This window comes from Saccoglossus kowalevskii, chromosome 11 (assembly GCF_978046115.1).
Source record: "Saccoglossus kowalevskii chromosome 11, keSacKowa6.1, whole genome shotgun sequence".
NCBI lineage: Eukaryota > Metazoa > Hemichordata > Enteropneusta > Harrimaniidae > Saccoglossus > Saccoglossus kowalevskii.
In genome coordinates, this window is record NC_140651.1 from 25,505,706 (window position 1) to 25,522,639 (window position 16,934).

Consider the following 16,934-nt stretch of genomic DNA (forward strand, 5'->3'; position numbering starts at 1 on the left):
TATGGTGTGTGTTTTATTTTATTGTGTTGAAGTGTGTTTATTGGGATAACATTTTGTTTACACTTATTATACTTGACTGATTATACTCAGAAGTGATATAGAATATTTCCCGCCCTACCATTCTTTATGTGAAATCTGTGACAAGCAACACAAAGTCTGAATAGGGAACTTCTGAGAAAATCTTCATCAATGAGGAACAGATATTTCTTTAAAACCAGATTATTTTTATAGCGACGATAGGTGTCAAGCTTGGAAAAGTATTGCAGACTTATTGTCCATTGTTGCACAGCAATATCAGACAAAGTGTTTCCTTTACACTGATACCGGAATGGTGTTAGCAAGCCTAAATAGATTTTGATTGTATACAGTGGTTGTTCCTGCCTCCATGTGTCGAGCTACTAGTATGTTATAGAAATACATTGTCTATAGAGGGCGTGAAAATACAAATTATCTTTTCCATGGAAACCCTAAAGTATGTCCAAACTTACTGCAAGCACAGTTCCAAGTAACACTACTGTGAGTCATGGAACTACTTTTTTTTTTACGTAACTGTTCTACTAATACATTGTACTTACTCGTGGGGGCGAGGGGTCTCACCTTGTATTAAATGCAGAACAACTTTCACTGATTATTATGATTATCATGAACTATGCTCTAGCCAGCACTAAAAGTTGTGGTGTTAATCAGTAAATCCAGTACAGACGTTGAGAGCCGGCTGTCCAAGAGGAAATTAAATCTGTATGTCCATGTAAATGTGTAACTATTTCCTAATCCCCAAATGTAGATCGAACTATGACACGTTTTGGGCGCTGTGTGGGGTACAGCTTTTTCGTTTATTTAACTGTTAAAATGCAATATCGCGCTTCAACTTAGGCCAGAAAATATTTACTTGAAATAATCAACAATGATATCACTCTTGCATGGAATTAACAAAAATCTACTTTTGGTAGATGTCTCTCCGCGAAACTGTACATTCCGCTGCGCTTCACCACACCACTAGAGGGCGTGGTACCTTTCCAGAAGTCTCCAGTGACAAGTAATTTCCATGACGTAAATGAAGGCCTTTCTCGTGGTCTATATCAGTCGTTTTATTCAGTTTTCTAATCGTGCGTCGATGAATACAACGCCTTTGGGAGACTTGATATTTTCTAAACTTCATAACCAAACATATTCGACGGCATTTTTGTTATTTTATCAAAACACGCATTATAAAACGCCAGAAGCCCCACGAGTTGACGTGCGTTGGTTGGTCTGTTACGCAGTTGATTAAACCCCGTCATCACATGACAAGGATGACGAGGAATCATGTGAAAATCACGATTCAATTTCAGTTTGTGGCTTCACGCGCGTCACGACTATGCGAAAAACAATTGTATATCACGGTTTGTTTACAGGAAGTCAAACTGCAGTCCACACACAATACTTCAAATTGATTTGGAATTTGAATCTGTTTTCACTTGTGGCATAAATCTGTGAAAATAACAAATTGTGAGTTTGCCGATATCGATCCAAGGAGTAACGCACAAAGAGAAATGTCTGAAAATATCAAGACGTTTGACAAGATAGACAAGACCCCCAAATCCTCCGTGAAAATCGCCTCTAATCGGGAATATTTTTTTTTTAATTTCTTTTGTCTTTCTTCCACGTTTTAACCATCCCGGGTTGAGCGTCTACGACAATGCTGGAGACGAACGCCAGACCCTGGTTAGGGAAAATTAGCAAGTGCCCATTTTAGGGTCTATAGTTTGGGTTCAGAAATAAAACCTATAGGCTGAGTCGTTTATTATATTGAACCCTGAATAATTTCATGGTAGTATGTGAACGTTGTATGAGTCTGGTAATAATCTCCCAGCAGCAAGCGATCAACCCCAAACTACTCCTATAGTAATAATCATCTCAACTCTGACATAAGTTTGCTCACTGCCACCAAAACAATTCCCGATTTTCCTGAAGCAGGGAGACATGGGAGACGCCTATCCCCTGTCCAAGAGACCCGCACTATACACTACGCAGCAAATCCCTTTATCTATAGAGTCTATGGTCTGCTACTGAGTATCGACCGTAGATCATTATTTATGTTGCATACCAGTATGTTGCTCGTAAACAGTCAAGTGGGTTTATAACAGTGTACAAGTAACCTGTAGAATACTGTGTGGGTAATATTTTTTATATTGATTTTTGTTGCATTTGCAGCAAATAGTTACCAAACAATGAGAAATCTATATGATTGAATATACCCCACAGCTGGCTTCACATACATTGTTCATAGTTCATATGGTGCTTACACCAGGATTTAATTACAGCACCTAGGCGGTATGTGGTTACAGCTTAATGTTCGAGTAATCGCAAGAAATTGACATGACAATAGAAATTCATTAAAGACTGCCACTCCCATGCAATTAACAGCGAGTGAAATTCCTGGGATTGAAACATATATTTTGAAGTCACTGGTGTAGGCAACGAATAACTGCAAGTTGACATAAAGACGAGGTAGTTTATTTAATCAGTGGTCAACTAGAGGCTGAAATTATAATTAATTTGTTTATTTCAATTTCTCCTGACGTCAAATAGAATACACTGGTGAAACACGGTAGTAACTGTGGGTGAAAGGATGTTTTGGGGTGTAGTTTACATTGTATATAGAGTGGTAGGGTCGGGTGTAATGTGTTCATTTCCAACTATTATGAAGTCACGTAGAATTTCACTTAATTTATTTTTTCTGACATGTTTTCAAGCATTACATGTGAATCCAATTTTCACTGCGCTGTGTCTCAATAGAGTATGAGGGAAATGGCATATTCACTGGAATTTATTTCAGGGGAAAAATGTTTTCAGTGATAATGAAGTATTATGACAGATACCCTCCCCGTGGCTTTCATTGCGTATGGAAGTTATTTTCACGAGTGATGCGGTGTATCCTGCTGCCGTACTTTCACGAGCGAAGCCACGGGGAGGGTGTGGGGTTCTGTTATTATACACATGTCCCATATTTGATTATTTCATATTAAAAAAAGAACGTGCAACACACCGGGATAGAAATTTAAATCGGGGAACCCAATTGCCCATTAATATGCTCCAAGACAGTGCTGCGACCTAGCAACGCTTGTCAGTGTAGAACGCGTGTCGCTGTACGTGTGAAAATAAAATAATCAGACGTCTAATTTAAGTCATTGTCCGAATAAATAACTCGTGGATGTTTAAGCGCGGTGGTCGTAGCGCAGCGCGTGTTCGAATTTCATGTAAATAAACAATGTATTTTACACGCGTTGTATACGTCGCTATGAGTCCCATATTGAACAGGACGCGACACGACGACTGTCGCCCTTTAGTTGGGACCACGACAGAACCAGAACTTAAACTGGGCGACTACGATACACGGTTGATGTTGAAGTTAAAAGTTCCTCCACAGATCTGTGCATTGGCAAACATCACTGACGGAATGACTTTCGTTGAAATCGGTCGTCGCTGACTCGTGAGCTGCACACTACAACCTCGTTTGTGATGTTGCTTGCTTGTCGTGGATGGACTGAGTCTTGGTTACCGGTTAAATTTTGCTAATTTGGCGTTGGTAATCTTTATTTGGAACCGAGTAACGCCGCAACGTCGCCAACAGAAACCTCATGGTATATCGATGTTGATGGTTGCGGCTCCATATTAATCGGAGATTTCACTGCGGGTCCAGGCAGCGGGTGGATCTTCCGAGAGCCCTTCAAGATTTATAAAACTCAGATTCCCGGTGGTCAACAAACATTAAGTTCTCCCAATCCTAGTATTCTATGTGATGTACATCTAACATGCCAAAAATGCTGGTGAACGATTTGAACCTGACAAAAATACTTGAAATAGATACCAGGAAGGGGAGGGGGGTAAAAGAAAAGTTATATAACATTTTATTATTCAATAATTTATTAAAATACATAAGTTTGTCCAACTCCCTGTGATACAACACCTCAGACATAGCTCATTGTACTCGGCTTGAGTGTGGGCAAAAAGTTACTATTTGAATTTTTGATATCTGTTTTCATTAATGAGAAAGTTGACCCCGAAGTTAGAGTAACTGTTCAGCAGGAATGGCTTTTTAACTCTTCTGTGATTTTTTTGGCTTGGCTGATTTTGTCACGGTTCATACTTGACAGGCAGGTCGTACCATCACTAATTGGAAAAACAATCCTGACCCACCGCTATCATGGCAACAGCCAAAGTCTTGTAATAGCAGTGCCCAAATGATCATGCCTTTTATTGTGGCTACGTTGCGCACTGGTAAGAGATCACCGGCGCCGACAATGTTACCACTGTCAACGGAATCCCAACGCAGCTTTGAACTTTGAATAAAATGTAAATGCTGCCTCCAATCTAGAAAATACTATCGCAAAACGGTTGGAAATAATACATTTAACGGCTGAATACGTCCTAACAATAAAATAAAGTGACTTCTAATGACTGCCATGTTATTTTGCGAACCTCGTATAAGGTGCCCGGTTTTAGTTATAAACAGACGTTAGCTTCACGTTCATGTCCCTTCCATGATAACAGCCGAAAACATATTGCTTGTTTTTTTACCGCTTTTCATTGGCAACCGAAGTATTTTTATTTTGTAAACAAATTTTCGTCTGCTATTTTTATTCAGTTCAAATCGTTCAGCAACATTTTTGGCATATTAGGTGTACATCACATGGAATACTACGATTGAGAGAACTTGATGTATGTTGACTGATTTTTATCATAGTACGAAGTACCAGGAAGTTACTCAGTTCCAAATAAAGATTACCAACGTCAAATGAGCAACATTTGACTGGTAATCAAGATTCATGTAATCCATGGCTAACAAGCAACATCACACGCGAAGTTGTAGCATGCAGTACCAGTAAGTCATCCCGTCAGTGCAGTACTGCAGTAACACGGCATGTTTGCCATCAGCATTGTATTCAAACGAATCACGTGGTGTGCCGTTCTCGTTCAAACCCGGGATTCGATCAATAGGGGAGTCCCAATTAAAAAAACACATTGCAAATCATGCAAGTTCAACATTTTCAAACCAATATACTAAAACAGAAATGCTCAGAGATGCAAATGAAGGATAGATATTACTTTTCACTATACACATCTCTGTTGATACTATCCCTCACATTTTCTACTCCCAATTACTCCTGCGTAAAATGGACTAGCCTCTTCATGTTGACATTCAGACTAAAATCACGTGACAGGCTGTTAAAATTGGCTGTTGTATACTCTTTCGCCGGTCTGGAAAAGGTGTTTAATTAACTCACATTCAAGCAACAATGCAGATTTCCCAGTGGGAGTGAGACTATTCGACTCTGCCACTAAAAAAATAGGGGTGTTTTTAGCAAAAAACGAATAACCCTGGAATACACACAATATACTGAATTTCGGAACAAATCGTGCATTACTTACAGCAGCAGAATACCACAGAAATATCAGACGAAACATGAAAACACTATATATTGTATTTCAGCTTGAACCCTCTATATTGCAATTCAAGGAATTAACCCCATATGTGCATCCATTTCCCACCTTGGTATCACCCACCCCTGAAAACAAACTCTTAATACCACGCTGAAGCGTTTGGTAATAAGTGTAATCAAGTGCAATCAATGTCCAATAGTCCAGCAAAAAAGCGATAATCAAATTCAAAATTTATTTATTTTTACATCTGCAATTGGATTCATCATAGTCAAAGGTGTATGGATAAATAAATTTGTAACTCGCGCCCTCTATTGACGGACGCTCGTGTGACGTCAACATTATGTATATTGGTGAAGGCAATGTCGTTCAAATCAAAAATTGCTTGGTTGTATACTGGTTCATCCTCCAGGTTTTCACAAAAACGTAATGCTCATTTATTGACAACTACAGATCAAAGCGATATGGGGAGTTCGAACGTCATTGATTTCACCCATTTACGTCGTGGAAGCGCACCTTGGAGATACAGAATTTATATTTACAATGACGCATGTGTGTGTATGTATATATTCACATTGGGAAAAAGAGTAATATGAAGTAAAGAACGACCGCTTCCCTTTAATATAGTTTCATTGGCATTGCCATGTTATTGTTCATGTTTATTTCCCATTAATAAAACATGATATTGTTTTCGTATATATTTCGTATATACATGTTCTAAGAGTAATACGATTAATCACAATTGGAAGGACACCGTGTTTACGTCATATAATTGCTTACGTCATATAATTGCTTTGCGCTAGAGGGAACGCATTGTAGAAAAGCCTTATTGCTTGAACATTATGTACTCAATTTTTTTTCTCACATTTTTCAAAATTGTTCAATCAATATGCAATTTGTTTTTGCGGTGTTTTGCACCCTCGAGAATAGTTTCCACAAAATCCTCCAGTCCATTCCTTTTTTTCAAATTGATTAGGAACTCTCTAATTACCACTAATTATACCAACCACGTGATGTGTTGGTTGGTAAATGGAGAACAGAATTTTTTAACGTCGCGACATTTTGTATGTCAGCATTACATACAGAACCTTTGCCTTAAATGTTGTGCATAACTCCTCTAATGGAACACTGAATAAATCGGGGCTGGTTTATTTTAATATTTATATTTAAAGCAGCGGAGTTGTCACCTGCGCATGCGTCAGAAGGCCACAGCGTGTCGTTTACAAACAAGCGTCTACCCCGCGTCTTTGCGTTTTGCGTTGCGTTGTTATCGTCGCTAGGGGTTCAATTCCCACGTGTATATGAAAATAAATACACCGCCATGATGAAAAAAAAAATGTGAGTCATTGAAAATATTGCCAAAAGATTTTAAATAGTCCCCCATAATCTCTCACAAGAACAAACAAATTGTGCTAACTGTTTACGACAAGAGCTTTTATCTGATTTAGTGAGCAAGGTTCTTCTCATCTCATTTTACAAACCAATTATCCTATCTTGGTGAAGGCGTGGTTTTGCTTCGCCCTATAGTATTACCTACTATTCGACGTCACCTGTTTGTGTTATTTTCGAGTTACAACGTTCCGACCTTTCTCATTTGCAGTGGAGCAAAATAAATCAATATGTTATTGTTTTAAACTTGTTCTGGTGGAAAACAAATTTGGGGGAAGATAGACTTCCGGTACAACGTCTATTTTGTGAAATTAGCTAAAGTACTTGTATGCGAGTGATTAGTATTATGTTTGAAAAGATGTGCAATCGAGATTCGTCGAGACGTGTACATTCGATAATTATTGAGTTAAAGCTCAGACTAGTAATACATTGTATTACTAGTCTGAGGTTAAAGCTATAAAAACGGCCTGCGAGACGATACGTGCGTACATAAACATTTACCGATTACAGAAACTGTGTGACGTCATTCAAGGATCATGTGAGCGTGTGAATTCACGTGTGACATGAAATGTTATCGAAAATGTATGTCACGTGTGGAATGAAAGTACGTTATAGGTTGAACCAGAGCCTGGGTTGAACGTACTATGTGGTGTATGCGACTCCCCAGATAGTTCACTACACCAGAGAATTAGTGGGTGGGGGTTATTGTAGACTACCACAGTCCCTCTGGTCTAATGTGTTGTTTTCAATTAAAATGATTTAATGTAATGCGTTTGCGAAATCCAAGGGCCTTGGGCATTTCGCAAATGTATTACGGCGTTTGATTAAATCATTTTAGTTGAAAAAAGGCCATAGGGGTATTGTAAAACTAACAAGTTATATGTTAGCTCGACTAACTCGTAAGGAGTAAATTGATTGGGATCGAAATGAAGAGGGTCTGCCACACCAACTCACAAAATCAGCGGCCGACCTGGGGTTCGACTACCAGAGTCAGTATTCTTCCCCTACCATGACAGTGCATGTATATGAATGTACACCGTGATGAATTGGAAATATAATCAAAAGTCAAATAAAAAAAATGTATTTAGATCTAAATCTATTAGGAATTTAATAAATTGTGACTTATCCTTAGTGTTCCCATGGTGCATCTCAATACTAATAATATACTGACTATCGATGAGCTTCAATTAGTGTTTTGAAATACGGTGACAATTTATATAAACAAGAGTAACATGATGAGGAAAAAAATATGCAAGTGATCTTCGCCAGCCAAGGTTCATTTACTCGGCCATTGCCACACCAATACACCTTGGTAGATGGTTTATACATGCAGACAACGTGTATATTTAAGTGTGTTCTCTCTGGCAATACATGAGATATTTTCTTTGTTGCATTGTCCAGTTTAAAGTGTAGGTCAAGGTGGCAAAAATTGTGGGCTATATAGATGTTAATAACCATTTCCAACATCATTGTATCCATGTTATTTTTGTTCTCATTATTCTTGCGGTTGTGGGTGACTTTTAAACATTGTCCTGAATTAGCCCATGGAGACCGTTCATGGAGATAAGGAACAACGAACAATAGCTACGAATTAACATACTGACATAACGCTTTCGTGTATATCCAAGCTGTTTCCAATTGCATCACGAGTTTTCTTCTCAGGCCGAGATTGAACTGACATTTTATTATCTGTTACTCGAAGGCAAATCATCCAACAGACCAGATCAATTCATTTTATTAATTTGTTTCCCCATCTGTTCATGATATAATTGAGAAAATAGATAGTATGATAAGTTCACAAGACTTTTGGAAATCTATCAGGCGTTATACCAACCAAAGACTAGTAATATTGCTGACATTGCCTATGATAAATGGATTAACCATTTCCAGTCTATAAGCAAACACTCAGGAAAACAGACAAAATGAAATCAAAAAACTACTTGATGACTGTGAACAAAAATCTAATGATAATGATATTATTAATAAAGATATCTCACTGCAAGAAATTAAAAGTACCCTGAAGAGGGTAAAAACTGGGAAATCTTGTGGACCTATCGGTATACAAGCAGAAATGATCATGTTGGATCGTCCAAGTTCAATTGCCGCCCTTCACAAGCAGTAGTAACCATGGAGAATATCCTGCAACCTGGAATGTGAACGATAACAATCCAATCTACAAGAAAGGTGATACAATGAATACTCAGAACTACAAAGGCATTGCAACAAGCAGCAGAACTGGCAAAATTATTTTTCCATGATTATCAATAAGATAATTACAAACTACCTTAAGGTAGAAGCCTACTCATAATTTTTGAGAAAATTGGTCATAAATCGCATGACAATGTTTGTTTGTTTTTGTTTATTATGTAAAATCATTGAGCCATTGTCCCATGGCACCATGAAATAGCATTCTTTTGTGTGTTACAGTGATGTATTTTGAGAAACTTGTCCTATTATTTTGCAAAAAATGCTATTTTTAGAACAATCTCAAAGAACACAGAGTTAAAAAAAAATTGCATTTTTTTGATACCTATTAAAACCCAGAATTTTGAAATAATTGAGGACAACAAAAAGTGCCCCATCATTGACAATATAACATTTTTTCAGCCCATGTCACCAGGCTACAATTTGAGATATGGCATAATATCTTAGCCATAGGATCCCATAGTAAGTCAATATCCTTATAATACCCGGATGTACAATTTATTGGAAAATGAATGAATTCTGGGTAATTGTATTCATGAGTCGGCTTCTACCTGAAAGACAACAATATAATTCACAACAATCAAGCTGGCTGCAGGAAAAGGCACAGAACCACTGACCACATTCTGACTTTACACACAATGACCAAAAAGTACCAGTCATTGAATAACAACTTGTATTCATTTGCTGTTTTATTGACCTAAAACGTGTTTTGACACAGTATGGAGGACAGGTTTACTGTACAAACTACAACTCAACAATATCAATGGACCAGTTTATAACATAATTAAAAATATGTACTCAAACATTAAATTTCGCGTAAAACTAGGAAACAAGTTGACACAACTTGTTCAAACTGACAATGTAGTTAAACAAGGATGTCCACTAAGTCCAACACTGTTCAACACTGTCATTAATGACCATGTTGACGTTTTTAACATCAAAAATAGCGATCAACCAATACTCAACAACAAATCGTTGTCAGTTTCACATACTTGGGTACAACATTCAACACCAATGAGTCACTAAAGACAGCCATGGAACGACAGATGCTTAATATACAAGCAATAACATTAAATTGAAAACCAAATCAAAACTGAAATTGAAAATTGAAAACTGAATCAATTAAGTTACCCATTCTCTTATATGCGTCAGAGAACTAGTAATATTGGCCGTAGACTGGCAACTGGGAGACTGCCCAGAGAACTAGTAATATTGGCCGTAGACTGGCAACTGGGAGACTGCCCAGAGAACTAGTAATATTGGCCGTAGACTGGCAACTGGGAGACTGCCCAGAGAACTAGTAATATTGGCCGTAGACTGGCAACTGGGAGACTGCCCAGAGAACTAGTAATATTGGCCGTAGACTGGCAACTGGGAGACTGCCCAGAGAACTAGTAATATTGGCCGTAGACTGGCAACTGGGAGACTGCCCAGAGAACTAGTAATATTGGCCGTAGACTGGCAACTGGGAGACTGCCCAGAGAACTAGTAATATTGGCCGTAGACTGGCAACTGGGAGACTGCCCAGAGAACTAGTAATATTGGCCGTAGACTGGCAACTGGGAGACTGCCCAGAGAACTAGTAATATTGGCCGTAGACTGGCAACTGGGAGACTGCCCAGAGAACTAGTAATATTGGCCGTAGACTGGCAACTGGGAGACTGCCCAGAGAACTAGTAATATTGGCCGTAGACTGGCAACTGGGAGACTGCCCAGAGAACTAGTAATATTGGCCGTAGACTGGCAACTGGGAGACTGCCCAGAGAACTAGTAATATTGGCCGTAGACTGGCAACTGGGAGACTGCCCAGAGAACTAGTAATATTGGCCGTAGACTGGCAACTGGGAGACTGCCCAGAGAACTAGTAATATTGGCCGTAGACTGGCAACTAGGAGACTGCCCAGAGAACTAGTAATATTGGCCGTAGACTGGCAACTGGGAGACTGCCATCACGATTGATCATTAAAGCTCAATATCAATCAATTAATTATCACAAAAATATTCAAAATAATGGCCCAGCCAGCTACACATATGTGAACATCACTGTTACAAGAGATCATGGTTAGAAGGACTCAACAAAATACAAGACTTATATGAGATTGATATTAAAATTATATCAAAACAAACATTAATAGAACTGACTCAAAATTGAGAACATACAGCCTACTAAAATATGATATTAGTCAAGCACTATATTTAAAAATTCTCCATAACAGAAATGATATTAAAATAGCTCAGACTAAGTAGCCATACTAACTAAAAATTGAATTAGACCGCCACAAACGACCTAAAATACCTAAGGACGATAGAATATGCAACAAGTTTAAAATGTTTAAATTCATTTTATTACAACCTGTGACATTTACAACAGTGAACGAGCAAAAATGTATAACCATTTTTCGAAACAAATACCTTTATAAAACAACAAAAATTATTACAATAATGAATACTCAAGACATGCACCTGATCAGACAGATAGTTCATTATTTAAAAAACCTCATTAGTAAACATAGTGCTCTTTTATAGATCTGTTGTCTTTTTTTGTTTTGGTTTCTATTTAGTTTAGTTTAGTTTAGTTTAGTTTAGTTTAGTTTAGTTTAGTTTAGTTTAGTTTAGTTTAGTTTAGTTTAGTTTAGTTTAGTTTAGTTTAGTTTAGTTTAGTTTAGTTTGGTTTGGTTTGGTTTGGTTTGGTTTACTTTAGTTTACTTTAGTTTAGTTACAGCTGACAAAAGAACTCCTCATCGAAGTCTACACCTTGGAGAGCCTTCAAAGTCGCAAAAGCAAATTATTTCGAGTAGGGTCAATACAAAATACACAAAAAAAATCAAAATACTGTATGCCATATGTCATATATGGTAAAGCATAGTAAATGTGGCTCCATTGAATGAATTAACAGAATCTTAATTTGGCCTCAGACTAGTATAATAGTACTAGTATACTAGTCTAAGATTTAGCCTAGAATAGTTTTATTAATTTGTACCAGAAACCATTAGTGTAGTACCAGAATATACAGTTTTCGCTGACATGAAGACCACTTATGCAACTTCTGTCGGTATTTTGTTTTCTTGTACTCCACGATGGTCTGCTAGCCAGTGCAGCATTAACTAATGTTCTAGCACAACAACCAAATGAAACTCTTCACAGGAGTGGTTATAAAAATAGTGCGTGTGTGTGAGACGCAGACGGCGGACGCAGAGAACACGCAGTGGGCAAATAAAATTTATTTGTCAAGTGCTTTGGATATTCATCTTATGATACCTTTCGCCAAATATGTTAATTCTATTTTAAATGTAGTTAATAGTTGTATTTAGTGGCCATACTGTCGTATTGTACTATATCGGTGTTGTGTCAATAAATTATTATTATATAATAAACGACCCGAGTATTTTGTCAAATCGTATCACGTGATTTCCCTTAAAAATGTTTGACATGAACAGAAGATACACACTGATCTGAAGAGAATCACACTTGTGTCCACACTTAAATTAATACTAGTACTGTAATTTGTTTCTCTGGCCATAGTCCCTCCATAGGGGCGTAGTGAAACCCGTGGGTCAAACACGGGCGTCAAGTTTCCATACTGACACATATATATTTGTTAACAGCGTTTGGGAATGTTGTGGTTTGAAATGAACTTGACTTCACCGAGAATATCGTCGCTAACACACGATCCCCCGTTGCCTTATTGTAAACTATCCTCGTGTATTAGGATTACAATTTTCGATTAACATTGTAACAGATATGCAGTAGTCGTGGCCGAGCGGTTAAGGCGATAGACTAGAAATCTATTGGGGTCTCCCCGCGCAGGTTCGAATCCTGCCGACTACGCCATACTCTTTTTGTCACTTCATCTGCTTTATACGATAGAATCGACATGCTTCAACAGTCTCAAAAGCTTCGAACAGACTATACGTGTTTTGTTTATATTACTTTTATTCCTTCAACGTTGCATTAGTGTGAATTATTTTAATGACTTTTATCGACCATTAGCGCCACCAAACCGCGTTATGTGTATGCCTTAGCGGTACCACATGGATACATCATGAAAAAAAAATGAGATATGAAACAGCACTTTACTTAATTCGATTATATTAACAAACCGTTATATTATTGATGAATGCGCTTGTATACAAACCTCCTCTCTGCTTGCTTAATTGTCGATCATACTATTTTTTAAAATTTTCTTGCAGTTCTTGCGCTATGCTGTCACCCCGGGCTCCACTTTATGATCGTTATGGAAAGTTCGCTCTCACACCAGGGCAATAATATTCCGTATCACACCCGGCCCAGAGCACCTGGTTTTCACCATTCTTATTATATACCTCGTATTGCCCGTTATTGCCCGGCATGAAAACGCTATGGAAAGTGCGCCCTCACATCACGGCAATCCTCGGGGCGGAGCTACGTCACAGACGTTCCACGTTGCTAAGACGCGCACCACTGTACCATGCATTTCTATGGGCTCTGTGCGCGCTGCTGTGGAACGCCGGTGGAGCCGGTGAAAATTCAAGAAAACAACACTAACTCAACTTTAAAGTAATCGCGAACAACCAAATTTATATATGTTACACACGTAGGGCTAATTTTGTTGCACTGTTCAGAGGAGTCTCAACAATCATCCCAAAGTACCGTTTTATGCGAGTTTTGGGCCTTTGTTTTCACCGCCGCGGGTTGCCAGGCGGTGAAAATGCCCGGATGTCCGCCCCCCCCCCCCCCGAGGACTATTTCCCGTATCACGCCCGGCCCAGCGCGCTCGGTTTTCATCAATCAAAACAAAACACGTCATTTTAAATTACGTCGTGTGTTTAAGGTCACGTGGTAAAATTGCAACTACACCTGTAAGGCATATACGGTAAAACCTTTATTGACTGGATACGGCTTTTGCAGCTCGAGGTCGTTTACGTATTTACCATGTATTGTCACGCTACCCTGACATAATACTGAATAATGGATGTAGTAGAGGTTTCCAGGAAGTAACATTTGTACTTACCATTTCCGTAGAAATATTGTTTTAAATCTTAACAAACTATATATTTTATGAAAGCTCGTGATTCAGACTAATAATAATCGAGGTTACGTTAGATCAGGGAGCTGTAATGATTTGGTAATCGTCGTCCTAAATAACTATTAAAAATAGCTAGACGACGATTACCAAATATTATCTTCTATATATCATATTTATCAGTCCGAGCAGCGTTTATTTATTTATAAACTACTGTAATGATTACAGCTCCCTGGTTAGATACGACCTTCATGTGGTCACGTGACTGCTAAGTACTACACTATAAATCCTTTATTGAAAATTCAAATGAGTACTGTGAAGAAATTGAAGGGGATACCACACTTTTTTTTTTTTTAAATGTAGAAAACACATTAGAAACATTATCAGTCACAGGTATTTTGAATAACTTTTATTTTTCACCAGAAAAGTTTGTTCTTTTTTCACATTCAGATAATGATGTTTTTAGAATGGTGAATTTAACAAAAATAGCTATGACTTTTATGTTCATATATATTACAACTACACAATCTCTGAAAAAAAGTAGCCAGAGTAGTACTCATGATAGATCATTTTGATGTCTTAATCTTCTGTAAATAATACATCGCCATTCAGTAAATGGTAAATTATAGGTAAGCATATAGAATGTTCGTCAACTATTTCATGCTTGCCTGTCTAATTTATTTATTTTTATCAATAATATTTATTTAAAGAAATATTTAAATAAAGAAAAACGCGCACAAAACAGAAAATTAGATGGACTAACAAATAAATTGCAGAAAATATAACTTATAACATTACATTGAGTTCATAAACTGTTACATAATTCAATATACATTAAAAATGTCTGTCAGGTAGTTACACTTGAATATTGTGGTTATATATTTTTTTATTTTAGAGTAATATCATCTTCAGACTTGCCTAAAATTGATTTTCATTTATGCATGATCAATAAACTTATCTAAATATGGATTTCTAACAAGTTCAACATTCTTTTTCTATTTATGCTTTACATTTTTTTGGCATTGACATTGAAGTCGATTGGTATGTAATAAAATCACACTTTTCAAATTATATTCTTGTCGGCCCGGGAACTCTCCGTATGACATAAATTTTCCATCCGGTTTGACCATGACCATGTTCCATTTATATTAAGCTCTGAAATGTTCACAGAATAATTAGATAATACTTGATTTTATAATATTGATTTTATAACAGATAAAAATGTTTATTTTGATTACCATGCGCCTAGCAAACTCTACTACATCTTTAACGTTTCTCATTTGGTAAATTGACCTATCATTTTTGTTATTTGTTTGAACTATTTAAGACAATTGTGGTATTGTTGGCTGCTCCGTACATTCAATCAGATGTTCCTGGTGCGCTTTCTTCTACTCTCGATAAATGTTGTTCTGACTGAGGGGTCAGGGGTCAAAAACTGAATATACGTGTCCCCGTCAACACTGTCCAAAGCATTTGGCGATTTATTATTAACCTTAGATTCAGTTCGTCTTTCAGTTTCCCATCGATTGCGAAACCACGTTTTTTTCGCTTTATGTAGTTTTGTGGTGGAGATATATGAATATAAATTTCTACCTTTACAATTAGTGCTGGAAGATTCGTTATAACGAGGTCTCCTCAATATTGTGTAAGTTCGTCGCTTGGTTTTTATATACTAAAAAAAGATGAAAATACTTAAAGCGGGGGGGGGGGTCGTCATCTGTGCGTGCGTCAAATGGCCATAGCGTGTCATTGTTTACAAACAAGCTTCTGCCCGTGAGCTTTTGCGTTTTTAAGCATGTGTGGTTATATTCGCTTGGGACTCAATTCCCGCGCGTGCGCAGGTGACAACCCTCCCGCCTTAATTATAAAACAACGACATATTAATACTTAAATCGAAAGACGATGAAAGATACTTATTAATGGCTGACTTCGAAGCTATCTATATATACATTATTGTGTCTGGTTGGTTAGCAAACCCGAACAGAACAGCAATCCAGGCTGACCAAACAGAGAGCAGTATTATCAAATTCTGTCTTGTATGGAGAAGGGGTGCTGTTTTTTTAGTTCAATCAGAACACAAAAAACCTACATCCGATATTTCTGCTATTTCTCCTCTTTCCAAATGTCTTATTTTTGTGAACTACAGTACTTTGTTGTAGCACAGTCCCTCTATCACGATAGATAGAGGGACTGTGGTCGATTGTAGTGTAGCTTCTCGGTGGCGAAAATGAATTTACATCTTCGAATGGATAAAATATGTCTAAATCATGCAATGCATGTGTATATTTAGACTCCATTAGAATTAAAAAATGAAATTTCGAATATCGCGAAACCACAAATACTGCTAAGAGCCTAACTCAGGCTGCATATAAATACATTAGGGTCTCATCGCCATTTTGAAATATTGACAGTTGTGCAGACTGTATTCATTTCTATACAGAATGTATAGACTTTTGTACAATTTTTCGATAGACCAAATAAGATAATACTCAATTAAAAAACGGTGGTATAAAGAAAAGTAGAAAGACTGCACTTTTTACCCAACTTCCTTATATGGACAGGGCCACAATGCAACACCACGTGACTCAAACTGATTAAACTCTAACATGGAGATAGACGATTAGATTTGTGAACATTAATTCGTCTTGTTGAGCCTGAAGTTTGATAATCCTACCTAGTGTGCTAAACAAATGATCAAATGAAATGAAAATCCGTTTGTTTCAACATTTTACTAATATTTGAAAACATTAATTGTGAAGATTCATTACTTTCTGTGTATTTTCCAGGATAATTGTCTAAACCTATATGACCCAAGCTATTGTATGAACATTCAGGTACGCCCAAAGCAGACGTGAAGTACTAACTGGAACCATAATAATTACCTCCATGCTGGAACACAGTTGCCCCAAAATTGCGC

At 37.5% G+C, this 16,934-nt stretch overlaps 1 non-coding gene across 1 annotated transcript; it reads left to right on the forward strand.

The window, feature by feature from the left end:
• The first annotated feature begins 12,761 nt into the window (after nt 1-12,761).
• Nucleotides 12,762-12,843, forward strand: TRNAS-AGA (transfer RNA serine (anticodon AGA)). Its single transcript has one exon. It is a non-coding gene; the product is annotated as a tRNA-Ser (tRNA).
• Nucleotides 12,844-16,934: the final 4,091 nt, after the last annotated feature.